General features: G+C 40.3%; 1 protein-coding gene and 1 non-coding gene across 5 annotated transcripts in view; one reads left to right on the forward strand and one right to left on the reverse strand.

Moving 5' to 3' along the window:
- Positions 1-23,276, forward strand: part of CACNB2 (calcium voltage-gated channel auxiliary subunit beta 2) — a 410,486-nt gene that overhangs the window by 58,330 nt on the left and 328,880 nt on the right. The gene's annotated exons all lie outside the window — the stretch shown is intronic.
- TRNAC-GCA lies at positions 16,461-16,533 on the reverse strand. The gene has a single exon. It is a non-coding gene; the product is annotated as a tRNA-Cys (tRNA).

A 23,276-nucleotide genomic window follows, 5' to 3' on the forward strand; every position in this document is an offset into this window, starting at 1 on the left:
TTCTCCCAGAACAGTGGATACACTGCCCCCACATTTTCTATCACATCTTCATCAACATTGGATATTATCATTCTTTTAAATTCTAGCCTACCTACTAGGCGAAGAAAACATCTGTTGGTTTTAGTTTTCCTTTATCTGGGTCATTTTGATACCATATTTTTTACACAATCCATTTGACAAGTGTTTATGGAAGACCTGTGGGCACATTCTATTGAACCTCAGCACTTGGCTGGTGACCTCAAATACATGTTGCAAACAAGATGGTGGTGATTTCAGATTCTGAAAGGAGAGACTCGGAAAGGCAGCACTGGAAATTCAGAGCTTGTTCACACTTCCTTCTACACCATGATGGGTGTACATGCCACTCAACTGGAAACTTACTCTTTCTGAGGGTGTGTTCCCATCATCCACAACAATCAAGTAAGTAGTAATTATTATAATTTGGAGAGATTATGTGATTTGCCATAAAATGATTTAGGTTAAATTTTATGAAAAATTTTTCAATTTCCAAATTTACATTTTTTGCTAATATTTAAGAACTATAGAATCCTCTAACTAGGGGAGCTTTGGGACATCTTGAATATTGGTATTCAAATGTTTGGAATCTAAGACAGGGAAAGGCAAATCTCCTTGCATCAAGTCAGAGGTGATCACAGCACTCCAAGAAAAGTATGTTTGTTGGTCTAGCGGAGCTTGTCAACCTACAAGGGAGGAAATCAGCTTCTCCCCTTCCACCATACAAATACACCCAAGATGTGGACATTATTTAGGTCGAAACAGTTGAACAAGCTGAAACATCCCCTTTGGTGAAGATGATATTGTGGATTGGTGTATGGGATATGAAGGATGACTGTCCACTCCAGTATTCTTGCCTGGAGAATTCCATGGACTTTGCAACATTCCATTGGTTTGCAAAGAGTCGAGCGCGACTGTTGACACTTGTAGAAATATTCTTTAATTGATATCACCTTTTAAATATTTCTCTCTTCCTAGGGTTTCTTCCCCCCCCCCCCACTTCTTAAAAGAATTACATTTTTATATGTGTGTAATTCTCTGCCACTTTGCTTTCCTGTGACTGTGAAGATGATAATCCTGATCCATGCCTACAAGAGATATGGTCTCCCTGCAGGAGAAGATGGTTTGAGAGGAGCCATTATTCTGTGGAAAGTGTTTGTTCTATGTTCCTTGAATAAGGCTTTCTTTTACTATGAAATGAATGAGTCACATGGGTTTTGAACCTATGACCTTATTCTATAGGGTCATGTTCTTTTCCCAGACAAGCTGATGAGTTGATGAAATGGGAACACAGTCAATGTCACAGGTTGGGTTCTCTGAGAGGCAGACTCTGAGACCGAGTTGAGTAGCTTTATTAGGTTTATTATATTTTTTAGTGGTATGACTTTAGTTAAACATCTTGTTGGAAAGATATGGTGGGAAAGGAAGCAGGCTCTATGAAGATGCAATAAGCATCAGTGATCAAGTTTTCTTGTGTCTTCTGCAAACAAAGAAGGGAGATGGAGATAATGATATTTATCTCATTGATTTAACTCCAAGGATTGGCATTTGTTCAACAGGGGTGAATACATCCCTAATGCAAACAAAACAAATAAAAAGAGAATCAGTTGCAGCTTTTGTGTGGAGTCCAAGTCTCCATCTTTAACAGTTCTATAGTGGGAGGTGGTTTCTTATAGGAGTCGATGACACTTTACCCCCTGTTGGTGTGAAGACTAACTCTCCAGGTCCTTCCTTTTCTTCCGACTGTAGGATGGAAACCTTGGGCGCCACACATATTCTTCTTCATGTGCGATTGTGGGTCAGTGGTCACAGATAAAAAAGGGATGTGTGGGGGGAGGGATACCTTGAGAGATTGAGACTGACATATACTATATATAAAATAGATAGCTAATAAAGACCTATTGTATCATCAGGGAACCCTACTCAGTACTCTGTGTGAATTGTGAAAGTCACTCAGTTGTGTCCAACTCTTTGCAACCCCATGGACCATACAGTCCATGAAATTCTCCAGGCCAGAATACTGGAGTGGGTAGCCTTTCCCTTCTCCAAAAGATCTTCCCAACCCAGGAATTGAACCCAGTTCTCCTGCATTGCAGGCAGATTCTTTACCAGCTGAGCCACAAGGGAAGCCCAATACTCTGTAATGACCTATAAAGGAAAAGAATCTAAAAAGAGTGGATATATGTATACATACAGCTGATTCACTTTGCTGTACACTGAAACTAACATAACATGGTAAATCAACTACATACTCCAATCAATTTTTTCTTTAATTTTTAAAAAAATAGAAAAAGGATGTGGGTCAGAGACAGGTCTGGTGAGGCTTGTTCACTCCATGTGGTTGTGCTGGTCATGCTTATTGGTTCCTCTGCAAGAGGAGGACCTGCTAAGCTCCCACAAGTGGGGCTTGAAATTCACCTGTCTCTCTGGTTGGTCTAAAGGAAGGGTTGCTTCTTTCTAATGAGTCTCTCTGGAGGGGTTCAACTTTACTGATTGAAACAAAGCCACTGTACATGCTGGTAATAGTTCCACTCAAAGACCCTGGTTGAAGACCATTTTAACTGTGTGTCTGTGTTAAGGCTCCAGTAAAGCTCAGATGAGCAATAGAGTTGTGGTAACATCACAGAGAAGCCTTTGGATGATCTTCTTGCCCCCTGAGCCCCTTCATTTTTAGGGCTCCATGAGGCCCCAGGATGTTTAACTCACATTAGTGTCCTCTGCAGTAGGCACTCTCGCACTGGCTTTGTTCCCATGACCCGGAGGCACAACGATCTGTGTAATAAAAAAGACATATTCACATGGGTTTTTCCAGATACATAGGGTTCAAGAATATGATGGTGTAGGAGTAGCTTCAAATCCCTCAAGGATATTCCCTTCAGCTACTCTTTTAATAGGAGAAGACCCAATCAGCCAGCCACCCACCTGCCATTTTTCTCTATCTGCTCCTGAGATCTCACCCATCTGAGTGACCCCCCCTGGATTAAATGTGGGAGACTTGGTGGGGGAGGGTTGATGTCATGGAAGATTTCCTGAAAGAGGCAATGTCTTATTGAAGCCTTATGATAGATTTTGATAGAATGTGTCCAGGCCAAGGATTGGGGAAGGTGGCAGTGGTGGGAGCCAGGGGGATATGGGTTTGAGGGAAGCGGAGAGATGGGTAGCATGGTGTGTTCCGGAAACTGAACGTTGCCTGTAAACGAGAGAACAGCAGGAGAGAGAAGATGGGGATGTATCATAAAAGGTCTTAAAGCCAGTTAGGGAGTTTGCCCCGAGGGCAATGGAAAATTTTTGTAGGATTGTAAGCAGAGTGTGGCATCCTTAGATCTGGTTTCGAAAGAGCATCTGGTGGCAGAGCAGAGAATACACAGCAAGAGTGCATCGTGAAAAACAGCAGGGACCCTCCTCAAATAGTTAAGGTTAACCAGCTTTGGGACGTGAGTGTAGCCAACTCTGTTGTGATAGTTTCAGGTGCACAACAGAGGGACTCAGCCATACACACACATGTATCCATTCTGCCCCCAACTCCCCTCCCATCCAGGCTGCCACATAACGTGGAGCAGAGTTCCCTGTGCTACAGAGCGGGTCCTTGTTGGTTCTCCACTTTAAGTGTAACAGTGTACCACATCTTCTTTATCCACTCATCTGTTCGTGAACTTGTGACGCTCATCTCTCTGCCACCTTGCTCAGCACACATGCTAGTCTTTCCAGTTATGATGGCTGATTAGTGATGGGGAAGTCTAGGTACCTGAGGGCCTTGAGCAGCTCTGGGTCCCTGGGATGCGGGAAGCCAGGTGTTAGTGAACAAAAGCTTCTCAGTTCAACTGAGATAGAAACGCAAAGTTGTAAAGAACTGTAGGCCATCACTAGATTGTTAGGGATTTTTTTTTTTTCCACTCTGTCCTCTGGAAGGAACTCCTCGATGATTTTGGACGTATTTACAGTTGAGAGTTCAATCCTGTGTGATTCTCAGATACCCTCTGTGCTTCTGGCATTGTGCCCCAAGGGCCCCCAATAAAGGCTTGAAGCTGGTGGGTTTCTCTCTGCAGTTTCCTCCTTAGATGAAACTGTTCATTTGGAGACAGTAGCCCATAGCGAGACACGGGGAATATGGCCGAGATAGGTTGTAATCTCATTGTCATCAGGAGATTTGCACTTGAAAGAGGACTCTGAGGCCATATCCAGATTTGAGTTCATCTTCGCAGATCTTTCACCACTCTATACTGAAGTTTATGTTTTGGAAAACAAACATTCCTTTAATTATGCTTTTAGCAGCCCCTATCATGGGAGGCAGGGGGACACAGCATAGATTTCGTGATATGGCTTGACTTTACAGTGATGGCTGATCTCGAGTTGGCCAGAAGATTTCAGAAGTGAAATGTGCTTCCCGTTTTAAACTTGTAGCTTGACATTCAGCATTTAGAGAACTGCATGTCGTCTGATGATCCGTAAGCTTGTAATCTCTAAATTTGAATTTTTTTATTTAAAAATACATGGCTAATGAAGATAAGATGTTGCTTTAAATATCATTTCTTTAAATATCCTGCGATTGCGAAGGAAGAGTTCAAGATCTTCTCCGGAATACTTTTCCAGAATGTAATGGGGTTTGCTCTTTTTCACTTTGGTTATTTTAGGCAGTCATTAAACAATTGTTAGCCAGTTTAGTCAGTTTACATAAAACTACATATTTGGAGGCTTTAAATGCCACAGGAGAAGTTCCAGTGTAAACAGAGGAGAACAAAATCAGCGCTTAAAACGGAAGCAGCCTGCACGGGTCCTCATTCCAGGGCAGGAGACGCTCACACGGACAAGGCCGTGAACACAAGCCGACTCACCCCAGCAGTTAAAGAGGGCCTGGGGTGGTGCATGTCTTCAGGTTAGCGGGAGGGGCCCAGAGGCCAGTGCTGGCTTCTAGGTCCCCGGGAGTCAGCTTGATGCACTCTCTTCTGCGGCCACTGATGATGTCTCAGACCCTGGTCAATGTCTCATAAAAGCATTCCACTCATCAAGAGAGTGTGGATTATGAGCTGCTGGCTCATGGCCAGTGGGACACTCCACAGCCCTCGGGCAGGCGTGCCAAGAATGTCCTCTGTTCAGACTGTCATTGCCTAACGCAGTGGAGACGGCTCTTGATCAGAGTGACACCTGACTTTGGTGGCGAGCTTGGCAGCCCACTCCGCCTTACAACTGGCTCTGGCCATGGTCAGTTTCTCTGAGGGCTGCTGCTGCTAAAGGAAGACAGACTAAAAGCTGCTGTGGCATCCTGTGTAATATCCATGAACTTGAATTGACTACGAGAGTCTCTCCTCTGGGACAGAGCCGTCTATTACTTGTTCATTAGTTGCAGTGCATCGGTACTCTTTTTCTATTCATTTTAACTGAAGTATAGTTGCTTTATAATGTTGTGTAAGTTCCTTCTGTACAGCACGTTCAGCTCAATCGCTCAGTCGTGTCCAACTCTTTGCAATCCCATGGACTGCAGCACGCCAGGCTTCCCTGTCCATCACCAACTCCTGGAGCTTACCCAAACTGATGGCCTTTGAGTCAGCAATGCCATCCAACCATCTCATCCTCTGTCATCCCCTTCTCCTCCTGCCTTCCATCCTTCCCAGCATTGGAGTCTTTTCTAAGAAGTCAGCTCTTTGCATCAGGTGGCCAAAGGATTAGAGCTTCAGCTTCAGCATCAGTCCTTCCAATGAATATTCAGGGTTGATTTCCTTTAGGATTAACTGGGTTTTATCTCCTTGCAGTCCATGGAACTCTCAAGAGTCTTCTCCAGCACCACAGTTCAAAAGCATCAATTCTTTGGTGCTTAGCTTTCTTTATTGTCTAACTCTCACATCCATACAGGACTGCGGGAAAAACCATAGCTTTGACTATATGGACCTTTGTTGGCAAAGGAATGCCTCTGCTTTTTAATATGCTGTCTAGGTTGGTCATAGCTTTTCTTCTAAGGAGCAAGCATCTTTTAATTTCATAGCTGCAGTCACTGCGGTCATCTGCAGTGATTTTGGAGTCCAAGAAAATAGAGTTTGTCATTGTTTCCATTGTTTCCTCATCTATTTGCCATTAAGTGATGGGACCAGATGCCATGATCTTAGTTTTTTGAATGTTGAGTTTTAGGCCAACTTTTTCACTCTACTCTTTCACTTTCATCAAGAGGCTCTTTAGTTCTTCTTTGCTTTCTGCCATAAGGATGATGTCATCTGTGTATCTGAGGTTATTGATATTTCTCCCGGCAATCTTGATTCTAGCTTGTGCTTCATCCAGCCTGGCATTTTGCATGATGTACTCTGCATATAAATTAAATAAGCAGGGTGGCAATATGTAGTCTTCTTGTACTCCTTTCCCAATTTAGAGCCAGTCCATTGTTCCATGTCTGGTTGTAACTGTTGCTTCTTGTCCTGCATACAGATTTCTTAGGAGGCATGTAAGGTTGTCTGGTATTCCTATCTCTTTAAGAATTTTTCAGTTTGTTGTGATCCACACAAAGGCTTTAGTGCAGTCAGTGAAGCAGAAGTAGATGTTTTTCTGCAATTCTCTTTTTTCTATGATCCAATGGATGTTGGCAATTGATCTCTGGTTCCTTTGCCTTTTCTAACTCTAGCTTGAACATCTGGAAGTTCTCAGTTCACATACTGTTGAAGCCTAGCTTGGAGAATTTTGAGTTTTACTTTGCTAGCATGTGAAATGAGTGCAATTGTGTGGTAGTTTGCACATTCTTTTGCATTGTACAGCAAAGTGAACCAATTTTATACACACACACACACACACACACACACACACACACACACACACACACACACACATATATCCCTTCTTTTTTAGATTTCTTTCCCATTTAGGTCACCACAGAGCATGGAGTAGAGTTCCCTGTCCTATGCAGTAGGTTCTCATTAGTTATCTCTTTTATACATAGCAGTATATATGTGTGTCAATCCCATTCTCCCAATTCATCCCACCCTCTGTTCCCTCCATGGTGTCCATAAATTTGTTCCCTACATCTGTGTCTCTATTTCTACTTTGCAAATAGATTCATCTGTACCACTTTTCTAGATTCCACATGTCAGTGTTACTGTATGATGTTTGTTTTTCTCTTTCTGACTTACTTCACTCTATATAACAATCTCTAGGTCCATCCATATCTCTGCAAATGACGCTATTTCATTCCTTTTTATGGCTAAATAATAATCCACTGTATATATGTACCACATCTTTTTTTAACCATTCATCTGTTGATGGACATTTAGGTTGCTTCCATGTCCTAGGTATTATAAATAGCACTGCAGTGAACATTGAGGTGCATGTGTCATTTTGAATTACGGTTTTTTCCAGGTGTAAAGTGCATTGGTACTCTTGAAAACCAGCTTTCATCTGTGATCACTGCTGTGCCTTTTTCAAATTCTGAATTTGTAGTTCCTCCTGTCCACAGCATGAAGTGTAATAAGAGTAACACTAGTAACAGGTGATACTTATTAAGCACTTCCTATGTTCCAGACTTGGTTTTGCAGGTTTTATATATATAAACTCACTTGATCCTCAAAGTAAACCTGTCCAAAGGAAGCTATGGTTAGTATGACCATCCATATTTTACAGGGTTTTCCCCATAGCTCAACAGATAAAGAATCCACCTGCAATGCAGGAGTGCAGGTTTGATTCCTGGGTCCGCAAGATCCCTGGAGGAGGAAATGGCAGCCCATTCCTGTATTTTTGCCTGGAAAATCCCAGGGCAGAGAAGCCTGGTGGGCTACAGTCCATGGGGTTGGGAAGTTTCAGACACAACTGAGCAACTGAGCACAGCTGAGCTCACATTAGAGTTCAGGCCTTATTTACAGATGTATGTACAGAGATTGCATTGCTTTCAAATCCCACAGTTTGATATAAAATTGCACCCACCATGTGAAGCTGTTCAAGCACACAGTGACAAGAACACATTTTTGAGTGTGGCCTTGATACTGATCCATTGGTAAAGCAAGACTTGACTTTTTTTGCTGTCCTCTCATCTCATGGGTTTCTAAAACTCATCTTCCTAACAATGGGCTACTCTATCTTTAAAAAAAAATTTTTTTTTTAACTATTTGCTTTTATTTTTGGTTGCACTGGGTCTTCATTGCTGTGTGGGCTTTCTCTGCTTGTGGCGAGCAGATGTTCCTCTTTGTTGCAGTGCACAGGCTTCTCATTGTGGAGCACAGGCTCTAGGGTGCATGGGCTTTAATAGCTGAAGCCTGTGGGCTCAGCAGTTGTGGTTCACCGGCACTAGAGCACAGATTCAGTAGTGGTGGTGCACGGGCTTAGTTGTTCCATGGCCTGTGGGATCTTCCCCAACCAGGGATTGAACCCATGTCCCCTGCATTGGCAGGCAGATTTTTATCCACTGGACCACCAGGGAAGTCCCTATCTCTTCTCTTATGCCACCACTATGAATGAAATGCCTCTGTCCATGTGGCCCACTTTGTTTAAAATTGAGGAAGGCATTAGAACGGTTGTCTTCCAGGCAACAAAGCTTCAAGGACCAGGTACGTTCTCTATGTTCCTGATTTTTCCAGTACAGAGGCTTTAAAAAAAAAAAAGGAAGAAAGAAAAAATTTTTTAAATTGAAGGATAATTGCTTTACAATATTCTGTTGGTTTCTGCCATGCATCAACATAAATCAGCCATTAGGTATACATGTGTCCCCTCCCCAGTACAGAGGCTTTTGATTCCATCCTATTCTGAGTCCTCCTTGCTCTTCCTGAATTCAGGATGCTCCATTTGGATTCCCTCCCTCCCCTTTCCTCTCTTTTCATTCTTTATATGGCACCCACTTTGTTACCTGTGCATTGCTTTTCAATAATGATCATTACATTGGTCAACAATTTTCGGAGTTCTCTGATGGCTGGGGCTGTGTGTTATTCATCATCTTTGTTCATTGAGCACCTAGCATGTGGGTCTGGCACATTAAGGACACTCTGTAAATGTTTACTGAGTGAGCAGATCCCTTCCTTCCTCTTCCTTCTCTCCCTCTGCCAATAACCTACTCCAGACACTTGTTATAGTTTCATGCCGAAGGTATATATGTTTCGATGTTGTTGCCTGTAAGTAACAGCAAAGACAGCTCAACCTGGCTCAGGCAGGCAGGAATTTTATTGGCTGACAGAACTGGAAGTCCAGAGACAAAGCAGGCCCCAAGATGGACTTCATCCAAACCCTGCAGTGTTTCTTTCTGAATTTCTCGGTCCTGCCCTCCCTTCCGCCATCAGCAGGATGGTTATGAGCGTTCATATCCCCTTCCTCCTATTAAAAATAAATTTAAAAATAAAGAGTTCAGATCTGTAAACCCTACCATAGCAACATCCAAACTGCACTTTTCCTGGAAATGTCTAGGAAATAGCACTTGGCATTTCATCACTTGGAATCAGGTCACAGCTCTGCCCATGAACCAGCTCCAGGGCCCAGAGGATTGCTGAATTCTGATTCATTTGTGCACCAGGCAATGGCCTGGAGGATGGGATTCCTTTGAGATAAAAATGCAGTTGTATCAGCTTCTCCTGAAGTTGGCCTCTTATGGAGGGTAGAGGGGCTTCCCTGATGTCCCAGTGGGTAAAGAATCCACTTCCGATACAGGAGACACAGGAGACATGGGTTCAGTCCTGGGGTGGGGAAGATCCCCTGGAGAAGGAAATGGCAACCCATTCCATTATACTTAAGCTGAGTAAACTTGGTGGGGAGTGTTGAAGGGAGATAAATTGGGGGGCAGCGGCGTGTCATAATTAATAATATTCAGTCCACAGGGGGCTTGGCAAAGCTTCCTAATTGGTGTCCCTCCCTCTGGATCCTCCCTCCTTTTCATCCTTTCCATATAAAGCCATTCAGTTAATCTCTCCAAAACATGACATTCATGATAAATACTGATGAAGACATTAAATAATCCCCCAAGCTTGCCTAGAAAATATTCTGACATTGAAGCCTCCGATTAAGACAATCCCATTTTATTCTTACAGATCAATCACCCAGTTCTCTTGCATCTAAAGCTGGTGCTATAAACTGAATGTGTGTGTCCCCTACAGATTCATACATTAAAATCCTAACCCCCAATATGATGGCGTTCAGAGGTGGGACCTTTAGTTGTTAATTAGATCAGGAAGTTGGAACCCTCGTGAATGGGGTTAGTGCCCTTACAGCAGAGGCCCCAGAGAGAGTTCTAGTCTCCTTTCTGCAGTGTGAGGGAGCAATGAGAAGAAGGCTTTCTGCAATGAAAGGAGGGTCCTCACCAGAGCTCAACCTTGCTGTCTCCCAGTCTCAGACTTTTAGCCACCAGAACTGTGAGGAATACATTTCTGTTGTTTATAGGTCACCTCATCTGTGATAATTTGTTACAGTAGCCTGAACTGATAAAACAACGGGAGTTTAGCCAAATGGATTTATTAATTACTTTCTGATAATGTTGTTCATACCATTGCTCTTGTACTTTCATTTTCTCCACAGGGAAGAATTGCTTTCCTTCTCTGTGCCTATCAGAGCCCGAACCTTGCTTTCAAGGTCCATCATTAGTTGTTCTCTCTGGAGTGTTTTATGACCACTTGGCTTTGAATCAGTCTGCCTCACTTTTCAAATCTGTAGCATTTATGAAGATAGCTTGGCAGTCAACACATGTTGCTTTGTAGCATTGGATAATTTTTTTTTCTTGCAATTTTTTCTAGTCTAGCTAAAGATAAAATTAAAGATATATGTGCACTGGGACTTTCCCAGTGGCTAAGTGGAAAAGAATCTGCCTGCGATGCAGGAGACATGGTTTGATCCCTGGGTCAGGAAGATCCCCTGGAGAAAGAAATGGCAACCCACTCCAGTATTCTTGCCTGGGAAATCCCATGGGCGGAGGAGCCTGATAGGCTGCAGTCCACAGGGTTGCAGAGTCAGGGTGTCTGTGTGTGTGTGTGTGTGTGTGTGTGTGTGTGTGTGACAGGGTGTGTGTGTGTGTATGTGTGTGTGTGACAGGGTGTGTGTGTGTGTGTGTGTGACAGGGTGTGTGTGTGTGTGTGTGTGTGTGACAGGGTGTGTGTGACAGGGTGTGTGTGACAGGGTGTGTGTGTGTGTGTGTGTGTGTGTGTGTGATTACCGACAAAGATAAAAAAGAGATTCAAAGGTAAGTGAGATAATAGTGGCTTTTCAAATAGAATAATTGTAAAAAATTTTATTGAAGTATGGTTGATTTACAGTGTTGTGTTAATTTCTGTGGATAGCAAAGTGACTCAGTTATATGCATATATATTCCTTTTCATATTCTTTTCCATTATGGTTTATCACAGGATATTGAGTATAGTTCTCTGTTATACAGTAGGACCTTGTTTTTTACCCATCCTATACATACTAGTTTGCATCTGCTTATCCTAAACTCCCCATCCTCCCCTCTCCCATCCTCCTCCCCCTTGCACCCACAAGACTGTTCTCTTTTCAGATAGAACACTTAATTTAGTTTATGTTTTTAAAAACATCAAATAAGCATTTCTGAACAGTGGACGTTTTAAACTATGGTTATGAAAATGTGTCCAAAAGTTCCAGGTTATTTAAAAATGCTGAATAAATTCAAAATAAAATCAAAGCAGACTTAGAGTGACCGTTTGCATTGGTGACACTTTGCCGTTCTGAAATCACTATATTTTAATCATCTTTTTTGTTACATTGCCTTAATTATACTTTAAAATTTTTGCTGTGTCAAAAATCTTCCTTGTAAGAGTCATGAGTAAATTGAAAGTATTTTGATTTATAGAATCCATACATTGTACTGACTTTTAAAATTAATCCTGCTTGGTATGTCATCTTTGGTATGTCATTGGGCTTGCCTGAAATTTGAATATGCCTGGTTTCCATTAATAAGAGAAAAGGGAAATTTGCTTACACAAGAATGAACATAAATACTTTAAACTGTTAAAATCTAAAACTCCTATAAAAATGATCTGTTGTTTTTATAACTCATAGGCATGTTTTCTGTAGTATTTGATTATTCATCATTATCCCTATTTAAATGAATTGGTCCATTTTTTCCCCTGATAAGGCTCCTTACAAATTGAGACATTTAGTATTTTTATACCACATTTTTCTAAGAAATTCAGAACTTTATTCATTTTTTAACAATAATCTTATAATTGTCAAGCAGCAGTTGTATGTTATTTCCATTTCTTAAGTGGGAACAATTGAAGAGATGGCAAGATGAGTAATTGCCATTGAGAAATTGCTTTCTCATGCCTCAACCTCCTGCTAGAACACCTTGCTTTTAGAAACAGCAGATTTTGGCACTTCACTTATGTTTTGCACTGAAATTCACCTCCATGACATTCATGCTTACTCTACACAATGAGGTAAGAATTTGATTTCAATAGAATAGTAAGGCTAGTTGTTCACTGGCTTTAGTTTATGGCCAAATTCAATCTGTTGGGTGATAATTTTTTGATGTCCCTTCAGGGGAGTTATTTTTTGTTTGCTTATCCCTAATTAACTTGTTAGAGCCATTCATTGCTGCATCACTCCTTTATTCATTCACTTTCTTTTTCTAGCAACTGTGTTTACTTGTTCATTAGAACTTTCAGAATAGTTGGCCCATTAGATTTCTCACCTACTGCCTTCTGACAGACTCCAGTATTGTTTTTAAACCTCATACCGTCTGAGGACCAGGTAGAACGGAACAGGTGGAATTTCAAACCTCCCTGCTCTGTGTCTGTTCATCTGCTTTGATTCTCAGATTTTCTTTGACAAGTGACCACATCTTTCATTACATCACTAAATAGAAAACAATTAAAGTACTGATTTGTGTTGAAGGGCTCCTTCATGGAAATTTCACTAACTCTGTGTTCAGAGATGGTTCCCCAGTTTGGTGGCGATACCTGCTGCTTGGGTTTCCTGAAACAGAAGGTAGAACTAACTTTATTGGGTGAAGGAAGTTGACGAAAAAGTTATGTGGCAAGACAAAAAAAAGAAAGATGATGGATGACTTCCCAGCATTGCCAGGATAAGTTTACTGATTCCTTTGGTTGGGATGGACAGAACTGTGAAGCCATCTTGCATGGTTTGGAAGACAAGTGTCCTCAGGGTGAACAGATCTAATTTCCAGTTCCTTTTCTGGTAATGATTGAGAAGACTATCTTCTCTATTCCCCAGTTTCCCCAATTCTCAAATGAGGCATCTACTGGAGTCTGAATGTGTCCCCTCAAATTTCATATATTGAAATCTTAACACCCAAAGGTGATTGTATTAAGTATTGGGCTGGCCGAGGAGGTCATTCGAGTTGTCTGGTAACATTTTATGCAAAAACCCCAATGACATTTTTAACCAACCTAGTGCATGGGATCTTTGGGAAGTTATTAGGTCATGACGGTGCAGGCCTCGTGAATGGGATTAGTGCCCTTATAAAAGGGATCCCACAGGACTTCCTGGCTCCTTCTGCCATGTGGGGACACAGCAAAAAGGCAGTCTCTGAACCAGGACTGGACCATGCTGGCACCCTGATCATGGACTTCCCAACCTGCCAAACTGGGGAAAAGATAAGCTACCCAGTCCCTGGTATTTTATTATAGAGGCCCCCAAACAGACAAAAGCAGCACCAAGTGTTATAAATGTTGACAGTCTCTTTAGAGTCAGAGAGACCTGTATCCAAAAATCAGCCCTTCTATTTACTGCAAATTATTTCTGAACTCCTCGCAACCTTCCTTTCCTCATCTGTAAAACGAAGATAACAATACATAATTGCTAAGGATTTACAAATATAGAGATGATATGGATTATGGATTTAGCATAGTGCCTAGAACAGAGACTTGCTAAATAAATGGCAGCCAGATAGAATGAACTGAGACACTTGGACCAGAGTCCACAGATCCAGATTCACATTCAGGTGTTCACTGGGGATGTTGATCCATCCTGTGTGATGCCTGTGTAGTATAACCTCCTTCTGAAATGTATCTTCTAGAAACATCATGTTCTTTGCCCCTGGTGACTTTGTTTCAAGAGACATTCACTTTGTAACCTTTGATATTTTTACATTGAAACATTGTCTCAACATATATACTGACATTGTATGATTAGATCAGTTTCTGGTTGTCTCTGTTAAGAGGAGGCTTCTGTTGATTAGAAATCTCAGTTAATAAAGGCCTCCTTAACAGAGCCATCCCTGAACACTGTCTCCATTATGTATTTAAGCTTCCATCACTCACTCTTTGAAAATATCAGACCATGTAGCTTGGGGGCAGGCTTTGGCAATATTCTCCTGAGTACACAGGAGGCACCAGGAAATAAGCACATGCTCTCTGGCCACAGCATCCAGATCTGATTGGCTCCTTCTGTATTTCACTCAACTGCAGGGACATAGACATAATCAGGCTGGCTTGAGGGAGGGAGGAATTGTGATGGAGTGGGATCACAGGGGAGTTGCACAGTGGGCAAGCTGTGAGCAGAGGCACACCATTTTTACAAGCCAGCCAACTGGTATGGATAGTGTGAAGCATGAACTGACGGAAACAAGAGTTTTGCACCTTGGCTGGTAACTAGCCATTTTTCCTTTTTAAATTGAGATGTTATTGACATGGAATTTATATTTGACCCATGTATATTGCAATATGATTGCCATTGTAACCTTGTCTGACACACCTCTTGAGTCAAATAATTATGTTTCTTCTAGTGGTGGGAACAATTAAAATCTAGTCCTTAAGCAAATTTGATGTTTATAATACAATTTTGTTGTCTCTAATCCCTGCACTGTGTGTTAGATCTCCAGGATTATTTTTCTACTGGTTGCACATTTGTGCCCTTAAAAAATATCTCTCCTGTTCTCTGCACTCCACCTCCAGCCCCTGGTAGCTACCATTCCTCTCTTCTGTTTTCTCAAGTTTGGTTTCTTATATAATTTTATTTATTTAAAGTGAAAGCAAGTTTATTTAGAGAGATACAGTTCCATGGGCAGAATGCGGTCTGTCTTGGAAGGCAAAAGCACCAAGTTTGGTTTTTTAGATTCCATGTATAAGAGATATTGTACAGTATGTGTGTCTTTGTCTGACTTATCTCACTTAGCATAATGTCCTCAGGGTCCACCCATGTGATTGAAATAGCCATTTTTCCTTGTTTGATGGCTTTCTCCTTTCCTGTGTGCATTCTTTGGGTGACACACCATGAATGAGGGCAGAAAAGCTTTCATTACAAAGGTAGTGGGTTGTTGTTTTTTTCCCCAGATTGAAATGTTTTGTTATTTTCCATAAGGCCTCAACTAGTTTCTTCAAAAAAAAAGGTGACTTAATAAGGGAGATATTATAACTAAGTAAATAAAGACTCATACATACATACATATGTGTGTGTACCTATAGAGAGAGAAATTTAAAAGTGACATATGATTGATCGTTGATTATTTTAGCAGAGGCTGAAGAGTGAGCAGTACAGTTACATATAAGGTAATGAAGAAGGCACAGTAATTATGTTGTAATTTCCCTACTCTGCTCTTTGTTGTTGTTTTGTGTGTGTGTGTGTGTGAATGACAGCTATTGTGAAAAGCCAGTTGTTGGAATGCAAAACACTAAATAAACAAAGAAATGTCTTTTTATTATAGCATTTTATAGACTGTCTTTGGAAACATAAAAAATTTTCACACTCTGTGTTTCTCTGCTTCTGCCAATTATCCATTGTGTTTGTGCTTTTTCTTTTATGCATGGAAGTTTAAGCAGGAAAATACAGTCATTTTTGTAAGGCTCAATAAAAACAGCCTCATTCAAACAAAAAGCAATCAGATTGCAAAACAGCAAATACAGGAGGAGCTTATCCTTATAGGAGAAAAAATATTAAAATTTAACCTTATGTTGAAATAGACAAAGGGACCGACTGTAGATGTCACAAGTGCTCATTTTGCTTTCACTGCTCTGGTTCGGCTTACAGATGGTCCATGCGATAGTTGCTATAGAAACCAAACCTTTTTCATTAATCTCTCTTTGTTGCTGTGGTGTGTTTGCGATTGCTGCATGTAAACTTTTGTATTGAGTGTCATTTGTTTTTCATGATTGGGCTTATAATGAAGCCTATCGATTACATGTTAACCAACAATGTAACATGAAATGATGCATGACCAGTAACATTAGTTACTAAGTAGAATAGGTGGACCTAAAATCATTTGTAGATATCACTGTGCATTTGTTAACCAGGCTAGAAACTTTAATATGATTAGGAAAACTGGCTTGAATTCAGAGGTGGAATTTTTTTTCTAAAGTTATATTTTTTTTGTCTCATTAGGGTATGAGATCTCCTGAAAGTTAAATCTGTAACAGGATTTGGCATTCCTGCATGGTAATTTTTGCTCTGACATTTGATGTGTGACCTTGTCATTGCTCAGTCGTGTCCGACTCTTTGTGACCCCATGGACTGTAGTCTATGAGGCTCCTCCATCCATGGGATTTTCCAGGCAAGAACACTGGAGTGGGTTGCCATTTCCTTCTCCAGGGGATCTTCCTGACTCAGGGATCGAACCTGGGTCTCCTGCATTGCAGGCAGACGCTTTACCCTCTAAGCCACCAGGGAAGGCAGATCATTAGCCTCTGGATTTAATAAAATAAGAAAACTGTGACACAATAGATGTATATATGGTAAGTTCCAGGAGGGCAGATATCGACCTGTTTTGATTATCCTTGCACATTCAGAGCCCAATTACAGTACCTAGAAAAAAGAGGCTGAAACATAGTAAACACTCAAAAGTACTTGTTGTGTGAATGAATAGATATATTGTGGTTTCTAATCACCCAGGCATCTCCTACCATAGTTTCTATGTTAATAGTAATGTCAAGAATAGGCCTTTATTTCATCTTAATTCAACATGTATTTATTGAATTCCTACTAGTGGTAAATGCTTCACTTCTGGCTGGGCTCCATACACTGTACAAAGATTTGACTTTCAGACTCTTGGGATTCTATGATTCTGTATTCTGAATTCTCTAATTTTACTAATCTGTAGATCTCAAGTGATTTTTGTTTTGGTTTACATGTTGTGTATACCTGAATATAAATTTCCTGATCTTTCCTTTCAAGGTACATTATTAACAAGACAGTTGTCTATCCAGTGCTTAGAAGCATGAATCTTTGAACCAGATAGACTCGCAGGTAAACAAGCTATCTCTGCACCATTGATAAGGTTACTTCTCATTGCTCACCCTCCGTTTTCTCATCTGTATAGTGGGGATAACCATACCTACCTTATATAGTCATGGTAAGAATTAAATGAGATCAAAGATAGAGCGCTTCATAAGGTACTAAGCACAGCATTAGATAAAGGACATCTCCATAAATAGTACACATTAATCTCTATGTATACAAAAAGGATGTGCTTGCATCTTGATTGTGGAAAAATCTGTGGATTTTACCATTTTATGTTTCTCTTTAATGCTTCTAACTGTGTGTCCTGATAACCTTTGGTGGATAACTTATCAGTCATTTCAGGCCATTTTAAAAAGTCTGATGCAATTTAAAATCCCACAGAGATTTCAGTCTAGTCTCCACGACCTCCAGTCCAGACCTCTGAGTCTTGGAATTGGCTAGGGCTTGGTCTGTTTGTCAACTCTTCCTTCTACTCCAGCTCCCTGGAGTTGGAAGGAGAGGGTGGCGTTTAACTCTCCCCTGTTCCTCATCAAAGCCAGACTTATGTAGTTTAGATGAGAACTCAGGGCAGTGAAGACTTTATACCATGTTTGAGACATGGGAGAATGTCCTTGGTCTTGCTCTGGTCTGTTTTGATTCTATCCATGGAGGCTGAGGGCTGTGGGCAGGTCCCAAGGAGAGAGTAGGCATGGTTTTCAATTTCCCTGGCTCTCTTCCATTGATAGTGAAAGTGAAAGTCACTCAGTCCTGACTCTTTGTGACCCCATAGACTATACAGTCCATGGAATATTCCAGGCCAGAATACTGGAGTGGGGTAGCCTTTCCCTTCTCTAGGGGATCTTCCCAACCCAGGGATTGAACCCAGGTCTCCCATGTTGCAGGCAGTTTCTTTACCAGCTGAGCCACAAGCGAAGCCCAAGAATAGTGGGTAGCTTATCCCTTCTGCAGGGGATCTTCCTGACCCAGGAATCAAACCAGGGTCTCCTGAATTGCAGGCAGATTCTTTACCAACTGAGCTATCAAGGAAGCCCTTGATAAAGGAGTTTCAAAAAGGACAGCTCTCTCCTTTTGTCTCTGGCAAACAATCCTCTTCTCCAGCTTTCTCCTCAAGTGGAAATCCTCTTCCCTGAGCTGCTGCTAAGATATCCCTTCAGCTGCTTCCAACATGGAACCAAGGAGCTGCCCTGCCCTGCAGTCCTGCTCCTCCTCTCCCCTGGTCCCCCTTCTCTGCCGTGTTCCCTTTTTCCCTTGATGTCTACAGCTGCTCAACATGCCTTCCTCCTCCTTTAAGACACATCCAAATAAGCAAAGGATCTGAATAGACATTTTTCAAAATAATATATACAAATAGCCAATAAGCACATGAAAAGATGCTTAATATCATTATCCATTCAAGGAAATACAAATCAAAACCACAGTATACATAAGATAACACCCAGTAGGATGGTTGGAATCAGTAAAACAGACAAATACAAGCGTAGATGAAGATGTGGAGAAATTGGGACCCTCAAACATTGCTGATGAGAATATAAAATAATGTAGCCACTGTGGAGAACAATTTAGCAGTTACTCAAAAATTACATATAGAATTACTGTAAGATTTAGGAATTTCATGCCTAGATATATACCCAAGAGAATTAGAAGCATATGGCAACCCACTCCAGTACTCTTGCCTGGAAAATCCCATGGATGGAGGAGCCTGGTGGGCTGCAGTCCATGGGGTCGCTAAGATTCAGACACAACTGAGTGACTTCACTTTCACTTTTCACTTTCATGCATTGGAGAAGGAAATGGCAACCCACTCCAGTGTTCTTGCCTGGAGAATCCCAGGGACGGGCAAGCCTGGTGGGCTGCCGTCCGTGGGGCCACACAGAGTCAGACATGACTGAAGCGACTTAGGAGCAGCAGCAGTCCATACACCAACTTACACAGAATGTTCATGGCAGAGTTATTCATAATAGCCAATAAGTAGAAACAACCCAAATGTCCAACCCAAATGTTCATGAGTGAATAAATAAAATGTGCTATATGCACACAATGAAATATTATCTGGCCATAAAAAGGAAAGAAGTATTGATGCATGATACAACATTGATAACCTTGAAAATATTTAATGTCAAAGAAAAGAAAAAGTACCACAAAGTACTACATATTGTATGATATTCCACTTATATGAAATATCCAGAATGGGAAACACCATAGAGATGGAAATTTCTAAGTGGTTGCCAGGGTCTGGGGGCAGAGAGGAATAGGATATGACTGCTAAAGGGTACAATATCACTTTGGAACTTGATAAAAATGTTTTGGAATTAAATAGAAATGACGGCTTCACAACCTTATGCATACACTAAAAAACGGGTTGTTTTTCTACTTTCCTGAAGGTGTCCTTTCAGGCATGGAAGTTTTAAGTTTTGATAAAATCAATTTATCTATCTTTTAAGTTGTTTTACTTATGCTTTTAGAGTTATATCTAAGAAATCATCATCTAACAGGTCACAAAGATTTATGCCTATGGTTTCTTATAATTTTAGATCTTACATGTAAAGTTTTGAATTAAATTTTATTTGGTGTGAGATAGGGATCCAACTTGTCATAAAATATTACATGTGGATAGTCAATCATCCCAGCACAATTTGTTGAAAAAATCATTCTTTCCTCTACTCAACTGTCTTGGCACCCTTGTAGAAAATTAGCTAGCTATAAATGTAATAGTTTCTTTTTAGACTCTCAATCCTATTCCATTGATTTATATGTCTATCCTAGGCCAGTACCATACTGTGTTAATTATTGTACTTGATAGTTTTATAGTACATTTTGAAATCAGGAAGAGTGAATTCTCCAACTTTCCTTTTTCCCTTTGGTTGTTTTAGCTTTCATGGGCACCTTGACTTCTCGTGTGAATTTTTGGATCTGTTTCTCAATTTCTCCAACAAAGGAAGATGGGGATTGTGTTGAATTTATGAATTAATTTATATATACTTCTATTTTAACCAAATTAAGTGTTCCAAGCCATGAATATGAAATATATTTCCATTTATTTATACCTTTTCAAATTTCTTTCAATAATGCTTTGTAGTTTTCAACATGCAAATCTGGCATTTCTTTTGTTAAATGTATTACAGGTATTTTATTATTTTTGACACCATTGTAAATAAAAACATTTTCTTAATTTAAAAAAAAAAAAAAAAAAAGACACATCCAAGGAAATATACAAGATGTGGACTGTGTCCAGGCATTTGCCTCAAACCCCACACTCTCCTGTGAAGCCCCCAGCATGCTCTCTCTCAAGTCCCTCTCTCAAGGGACTGCTTGGACAGGGGGGCGAGGGTGCCTCCTGCTGGCACTGTGACTGAGTGGGCAAGAGCTCAGGATGAAGATGCCAGTCTCCTTTCCTTGTTGGCAAGTCAAGTAAGACATGCTCCCATATACGTATCAGCAAAATTTTAAAATCCATTCTGCACAGGGACTGGTATATCTTAGTTATTAATAATAAACATTTTATCCCAGAATGTTGCAACACATACGGCGGTTGTTGTTCAGTAGCTCAGTCATGTCCGACTCTGCGACCCCATGGACTGCAGCACGCCAGGCTTCCCTGTGCATCACCAACTCCTGGAGCTTGCTCAAACTCATGTCCATCGAGTCAGTGATGCCATCCAACCATCTCATCCTGTGTCATCCCCTTCTCCTGCCTTCAATCTTTCCCAGCATCAGGGTCTTTTCCAGTGAGTTGGCACTTCACACATATGGTTATCCCTTACCAAAAATTAAAGTTTATGACATATGGAAGCCATATGGTGCACCAAGCTCTAATGCGAACACCTGCAGTCCTGGAAGGCTTAGAAAATCATTTGTACACATTCATTTACCTTTTGACTCTGCGTTCATTGTTCTATCTTTTCAAATCTTTTGAACATGTACATTCTAATCTACATGGTGTATTATGTTGCATAGCATATAGAAGAAGCTTAAGCTTCATTTGTTACTTAACTTTGTTTCATAGTAATCATTCTTATCATTGTAGCAACAGGGGGAAGAAAACAAATTATTAATTGCTTTGTTGTCGAATTCTGCATAGCAAATTAATGTGTAAATATTTTGTATTGCTGCTTTTTTTAAAAAAAAAGGTTCTTTTTAAAGTCCTTCATTTTTAAAAGATGCAAATATTAGATGTATTTTAAAGTCAGAAGGACACAAAAAGAACAGTTGAACACAAATACTAAGACCTAGACCTATAAATGTGTAAATAAACTTTTTTTCCTTAGGCATTTATGGGCACTTCAAAAAGACTATTTTATTGGCACTTCTTTTCAATGAATCTGGCCTGGAGAATTCCATGGACTATATAGTCCATGGGGTTGCAGAGTGGGACATGACTGAGTGACTTTTCTACATGCATATTGCTAATCTTCATTCTTTATTTTTTGATCACCTTGTTTGTTAAGTTTTAGTCAGTAAATAGTCTGGAGTCCAGTATGTGGGAAATCTGAAGGCCTTTTATATAGTCATCTTAGCTCTTAAAAGGAAGCCATCAAATTTGCTATTTTAGAAGTCTAAGCTGCAGAAGGTACCATGCTTAGGGAGAGAAAGGCACTTAACACAAACAGGTTCTCAAGAATTCTGAGGAATTGGTAAATGGACCTTTGCGTATTAACCCAGGGTGCTTCTTCTCTGTGAGATTCCATGGTGTATGCCATTGTCTTGTTTGTTGACAATGAAATTGTTTGATGTCAACTGGAGAATGAATGCCCATGTTTAAACAGAAGCTGAAATATGCCACGCAAAACCAATAGACTCTTCCAGATTAGCTGTCTTTTCACATGACCTGCACAACTACTTCCTTTGCCTGTGTGGGTCATGGGCTTGACTTCATGTGGAAAATAATATAAATGTTATGACCTATTCACGTGTCCAGGGAGATCTACCGTAACAATTACTTTTCATCACACTCACAAAAATGTGGCTTAACTTTTTTTTTAATCACGTGCCTTCAGCAAGTAACAGTTTAGTGGCAAGATCAACTTCATGGAGTCCTAAAAATTTTCTTTGGTAGACAGGTGTGTTTCTCAAGGGACTTTCTGCTTTACCTGACAAATGATTATTAAATTTTCAAGGAAAGCCTTGCTTTAATGGTCAGATTTACCTATATTTGACTTTTACAGCAGGAAATTGAAGTAATGATGTGGTTTTCCAGATGTTTCCATCTTTTCATGATCTGAGTGATTTTATAAGTTCATACCTAATTTTTAACTGAATTACACTGACATTGAGAGGGTCTATTTACAGATTTGTAAAAATAAGGCAATCTTTTCACTAATCTATGCTTTATTGAGTTGGGAGAAAGTCACATATATTAGTTATTGATTATATTTATACATAGCATATTCAAACTTGATATTTTGAACATTATAGTGTTTTAATTAGTGCCAATAAATTTGTCTTAAGGGCAACATGATAGAGGTTTTTTTCTTTAAACTTAGAAACTAGATTTCCAAAACCATTAGTGTCCTTGAGCAGTTTACGTGTTGAATATCACTCTGGACACACTTAACAGGAAAAATCAAACATAATCTGGAAAAAAAAACTCAAGACTTTTATTTTTTTGTGAAGATAAAAATATTAAAATAGTTTGGATCTGCAAAGTAGAAAATAAATAGTGTTTTGTCATGACAACTAGCAAAAGCTATTTATAAATGTTTGAGTTTTGAAATGGATAGAGGGGGACAAAGGATGTCTTTTTTTTTTTAATGCCATGAGGCACTTAAGCTTTGCTAAAGTTGATGAAAAAAAATCCCCTCTAAGTTTACAGGAGAGAATGTTCTATCCCTCAGTTTGAAAGTGAACTGTTCTTAGACAAGTTTCTGGGGAGCGTAGCAAGGTTAGGACATGCCAGACAAGTACTCAGATTTTTAGACTGTATTGAAATAAACTCAAGTTGGTGACTATAATTAATTTTAAGCCAGTGTAAGGATGTGAAGGAGATAATGCATCTCTATTTCTGTAGAAAGAAGCATAAGCAGTCACACATTTACATGTGTATGTACACATATAAACTCCAGGAGATGGTGAAGGACAGGGAAACCTGGCGTGCTGCAGTCCATGCAGTTGTAAAGAGTCAGAGATGAGTTAGTGACTGAACAACACCACCAACAATTTTATAATAGTTGTCAATA

This window comes from Cervus canadensis, chromosome 10 (assembly GCF_019320065.1).
Source record: "Cervus canadensis isolate Bull #8, Minnesota chromosome 10, ASM1932006v1, whole genome shotgun sequence".
Lineage (NCBI taxonomy): Eukaryota > Metazoa > Chordata > Mammalia > Artiodactyla > Cervidae > Cervus > Cervus canadensis.